Below are 6,196 nucleotides of genomic sequence, written 5' to 3'. Positions count from 1 at the left end.
TTATGCGTCTGTGGCCGATACAATTGAAGCACTCATTGAATAGACCGTCCACCAACCTTCGATCATCGGCCGACCAGTTTTTAAAGTCGATCGTCAGTCGGTTGACCTTTAGGAAATAGGTTTTCGTACAACTGTCGGCCGAAGATGAAAATCAAACTGCGGCCTAGCGAACGATGATAGGGTGACGATTGGCCAACTTATATTTTTACTTTTAAAGGTATCGATGTTCCTAGGAATTAATATGACTACTCTGCGTCGCCCGATACTAGTGTCGGCCGATCATGCTTTTTCGGCCGACGATACGAAAATAATTTGGTCGCCCGACCATTGGCTTAAATGTGACCTAAGCATAACATTTTAATTTTGTTGTACTGATGATATACAAGGAATTGTATATGTTTGCATACTAGCTAGGATGCAGGTTCCTAAGAGAAAATGAATTGAAAAAAAAAACATCGCAGAATAGTTAGCACGTTGGTGTGAGCTGCTTTAAGACGACACCGAGATTCAAATATATTTGTAATATGCTTTGTATTCTTTTAAATTAAGCATATATTTGATCATTTCTGTTGCATTTTATTGATTTACGTATATGTTAAGAAAAATGACACCGGACCAGTTAAACTTAACATGTACTGACAACGGACTTTTTGCTTATAAATTGCGATTTCTAAAAACATGTTAGCTACAAAAGGCTGTCAGTTGCCTAATACATTGAAAATGTAGTTTCTCTTCATATTTTAAAATAAAAGAACCATTTCGATGAATTAAATATAAGAAATATATAATTTTCCAGCTCACGATCATGGCTTCACACATGGGCATGTGATCGCCAACCAAAACTCCTCAAAATGTATTGTGGATATCAAATATATAAATCTTTGTATGGAATACTGAATGTTGTATCTGTTTCCCAAAATTCAAATTTACTCTTGGAATTTGTCAAAAACGTTAAAATTTAGGCATCATGTATAAATTCTTGTATCTTTTGCATGACACCGGACGGATTTTATCATAACCTTACCTGTATGTTCATGACAACGAACCAGTTTTAGTACTTAACTTTAAAGGTTTCTGACAACGGTACTGTCTAGGAACTTAACGTGTTCCTGGCCGTGATGTTTATTAGTCATTAGATATAAACTTTTGTCATATTCCTAGTTCTCCCTTGAATCGGGAATGATGATTTAAATATTTTAAGAATGATTTAGAGTTGAAAAGTCTTGCATATTAAAACTGATTACAGTCTTGCACCTTAAAACTCATTACACGGTTCACGGTAGCTCAGTCGGTAGAGCGCTCGCTCCGTGATCGGGAGGTCGTGAGTTCGAATCTCGGCCGCGACTGACCTAAGTCGATAAAAAATGGGTAGCAACTGTTCCCTCGCCATGCGCTCGGCACTTTGAAGTGAAAGTTGCGGGTCCTTCGGATGAGACCTTAAAAACCGAGGCCGCGTGTCACGACAGGCGTTGGCACGATAAAGAACCCTCACTGCTCGATGGCCCTGAGTGCCGAGTAAAGGTCAAAATTTGAAGACCTTCACCGGTATATAGTGACGTCTTTATATGAGTGAAAAATTCTTAAATGGGACATCAAACAACAATCAATCAATCAATTAAAATTGAGTAAGCTCTGTGGTTGAATTAGCTATACCGGTATAGCTTGATTTTGCTATTCAAAACACATTGATCAGCTATTTATAATCATATGGTTTTCTAAAATATGCAGTTTTTCAACATGGATAAAAGTTAATATACTATGGTGACATGGTATACATTTTTATGCATTACAGATTATATTATATTACAGATAAACAATCCTTTATAGAATTAAATTCGATAATGAAACGGTTTTTAAAATGTTTTCATGTGACACATAGACTTAATCGTTCGGTAGATTTCACTTCACATGTAAGCTTTCTGTGTCTTTTTAAAATAAATATCCAGAGGATCATTTTTGTGTACCAACAGGCTTGTGTATTGCATGATATTTATAAGTGCAATAAGAAATTAATTAGAATTTTGTAAACATAAACAATTTTGACAAGTCAATCATATTCTTGTCTAAAATCAGGTTGCTAAAAATACACAAACGACGGATATTTAAGAATGAACACCAAGAAAAGTTTACTGCACGTTACTGAGAGAGGTATAGTGAAGAGAAATGCTAGTATTCCTTCAATAGAGAACTGTTGTTAACATTTCTTAAGAAAATTCATAAATCAAATGTTTAAGTTCATTATGTAATCCAATTACACTATATAAAACATATTTGACATTTAAATGATTCTTAAACCAAAAATCTAAACCCAGGTTTAATTGTTTTCAGTCCTTGATTTTTAGTACAATAAACAAATAAGGGAATTTTGCTGGGAAAAGAAACTGTGTTGCTGCAATATCCCGACCGATTAAAAGTTCTGAAAGTAAATAGCAGGAAATATGTTTTGGAATACACCAATACATTAGATATATGTACCAATCAAAAAAAAATTTAATCATACACTTTATTAAAAATCTATTTGAGCACAAAGTATGAAAAGAAATACGTGTGTCACAAAAATGAAGTACCGATTATATCATTCGCTGATCAAACCCATGCCTACGATTCATTAAACAAGTTTCCCCTGACTTTGTTTATCAGAGAGTTTCATGTTTCATTTTGGGAATGATAGGAAATGTACAGCATGAAGAAGACGGTAACAGTCACAAAAAGGAACGCGTAAAAAAGGACAAAAAAATTGTCTAACTTTGAGGCAATTGTTTTATAATTGGCGCAAGAAGTTTGTCTCTTTTCTTGAAACTCGTCCATGTCAAATTCCTCAGCTATGATATCTATTTCAGTTGACCGACAATTACTCGTCAATGTTTTATATACAAACCAGACAAACAACCTTGAAAAAGGTGACTTCGGTTTCTCGCCATTTTCAGTAAAATGAATATCAACGACAATGATTACGCTGAACGTAATCAAAGTACTGTATGTCAAAACAATGAGCATATAGATAGAAAATAATGACACAGTTATACTGGACTTAGGGGTGTTGCCCGTCACCAAGGTCAGGAAAACAGCAAAAGACAATAAAACTGTTAAAGAAAACGATATCCTCTCGCCTGATTCTACCGGTAAAATAAACACGCCAAGATTTACAATCGCTAAAAATAAAATTGGCGCAAAAATGTTCATTAGTAAATACAAGTGTCGCCTTTGCAGTCTAATCGCTATCCTGAACACAGATGTTTCAAAATGTTCGTCATTGTCTACTGAAGTGTTAACACTTAACAGTTTCCAGAGTGGATTTTCTTCGTATACCTTGTCTATCACTCCATTTGCAACGAAGTATAATTCGTGTATTGACGACAAAGGGATGATATCGATGTAACACGTATGTATATCGAAAGGAAAATATCTAGAATTCGGAGAACATAGGGTCGAAGATCTGATACCGAGAACATATAGGGCGGTTCCATCATAGAAATATATCACAGTGTTAGACTCCAGTGTATCCAGCGCAAAAGTATCGAAAGCATTAGGGCTGAACAATCGCGGTCGCCACATAGAGGATGGGGGAAGACGGATATAGGTTATATTTGGATAGGATGCCGGATCCCAGGTTATGATTTCGTCTTTCCACGTAATGTCAAGTCCAAAGGAAGCGGCAAGAATCCCATTCATTTCGTCAAAGTAAATGATAGATCTAGGAATGATATCGATAGAAACTTTGACTGGGTTCTGTTGATTCCAAACAGGTCTGATATCCTTCCTATAATTTTTCAGAAGCTTGTCGTGAAGAGACATAAATAGTTTGTACGAGGACGTACTACTACCATTACCAAGTACTGGCTGTATTAATGAAACACTGAAAAGCACTAGCGTCGTGAAAATATTCATTTTCAGATATATTTTTTGATCAAAGATGTTCAAGTTGTACTCACTTGTTTATTGGAAAGATCTTTACTAAAGTATTACAGATGCATGTAATGGACTAATGATGACATCCTTGATTTTTACGTCAATATATTCCCAGTCAACACGTATATGATGTAACTGATCGATTAATGCAATTGAAATTCTGTCACGACATTTTTGTTTTGGTTTGTGATTTTCATTAAAACAACAACTCTACCTGGGATCTCTTTATATCCCTTTTGTAAATACAAATCATTGGTTTTGTTTGAATTTGACGATGTTCAGTAAATGTAGTGCACCGAGTAAATTTTAGATGATGGTGATAACCTTCTTCTGAACAAATGAAATCATTTGCATCAGCACGGACGTAGATACTGCGTGCGAAAATCAAATATGAACATGTTATTCCTTGGTTTATTTTTTCTCTCTCCATCCAGATAACTTGATATGTTGACTTAGCAAATGAATCTTCATGTACTGTAATTTAGAAATTATTTAGAATACCAAATTATGATTGGTTTGTAGTGCTTGGTGACCATTTACAGTTGGTGAATGCATTCAGGATAACAAATTTTGGTATCTTTCTTATTTTTTGTTTTCAAAATAACAAAGATAGATATTTTATTTCTCCGTGAAGAAACACTGCTATTTAGACCTTTATTTAATTGTATGATCACTGTTCGTTATCTTCACATTTTTCATGAATGATCGGGTGAAAAATTCTAAAAGAGATTTATTATCAAGTGATTATAGAAGAACTAAGCATTCAGGAATTATACAACCATTGGTGTTTCAGATGCTGCATGACCTATAACAAAATAGCAGGGTAAAAACTTTTCAACTCTCTAAATTGGCATTGCATTGGCAAGTCTACCATAATTCAAATTTTAATCTGCACTACATGATACCCGGAATATGTAATGCTTCATAAGCCAAGAGGAATTTCACAGAAAATTCTTTTTATAGAAACAAATGGCAACATCGATTGTTGGATTGAAAATGATGAATAGAATTATCTGTCTAAGTATAGTCTACTCTTGTACCAAGTCTTACTGAAATTGGATTTAATCAGTAGGAGGAATTACACTGTATTTCTATCTTTAACAAGAGGCCCATGGGCCACAACGGTCACCTGAGTCAATATGGCCCTGTTGTTCTTCGTCAGCAGATTTCTTCTCTTATATATTCATATAAAGCTTTGATGGCCTGTTCTAAGCATACCCTACCCCCAGGTGCCATGTTTTGAATGAAATTGAATATAAACCTTCCGAGAATGCTGCTATATTTAGATAACTAATCATGATTTTGCTGTTCTTTAAAACGGAATTTTAAAGATGTCTGACACCCTACCCTGGGGGTTGGGGTTGGTGGTTGGGGTGGGGTCATGATTTGAACAAACTTGAATGTACACTACCTGAGGATGCTTCCAAATCAATATGACTAATCAAGACTTTGTTGTTCTTAAGAAGAAGATTTTTAAAGATATTTCCTATATATTTTCTTTCATAAAACTTTGATCCACCATTATGGCCCCACCCTACTACTGGAGGATGCATTGAACAAACTTGAATCTGCAATACTTGGGGATGCTTCCATATCAATATGACTAACAAGTTTGGCTTTCCAGAAAGCCATAAATGTCATCTCTTTGGCTTCATGAATGTCACAGAATAAACAGTGGAATGTTACATTATTTTTTCAGCTATTACATGCAGTAGTATCGCTTTTGAAAAAAAGGGGGGGGGGGGAAATCGACGACTTATCTGAACAATCTTTGACAAGGGGAAAAAGGGGCTGTCCAAACTCCACGTTTTCATTTCTTGAAAGGGAGGATTAAAACTTTTCCAACAAACATATTTTATATTATAGTACATTCCCATGGGATGATTTGACGTACCATACTGCAACAAAAGATGGAAGATGGGGCAAGGACGCGCCTTTGAATGAATATTTTTAATGTTTGGGAAAAACATGGAAGGGGGACGACCCTCCTGTTGCTACATGCCTATATTATTTTACTTGTTGTAAATATGCTTTATTCATTTTGAATATTTTTTGTACAATGTCTGTAAAAAAAAAATCTAACCACTGAGAAATATTCGTAAAAATTAGATATAAAACAATTGTTCCGTATGAAGATGGATAAAACCTTAGCGTTTCTTTTGACTTTAGTTTGTAGTCGCCTACTACAACAGCAAAGCAGTTTTAAAGCGCTAACTTAAATTAATCCGAACCTCAATTATAATTTCCAAAGATTTTCCTTATTTTAAACGTATCCTCCGAAGTGACT

The sequence above is a fragment of the Saccostrea echinata genome, unplaced genomic scaffold (genome assembly GCF_033153115.1).
Source record: "Saccostrea echinata isolate AGI-Se365-2 ecotype Australia unplaced genomic scaffold, CSIRO_AGI_Sech_v1 ptg000051l, whole genome shotgun sequence".
In the NCBI taxonomy this organism is placed as follows: Eukaryota; Metazoa; Mollusca; class Bivalvia; order Ostreida; family Ostreidae; genus Saccostrea; species Saccostrea echinata.
This window is presented reverse-complemented; position numbering follows the sequence as displayed.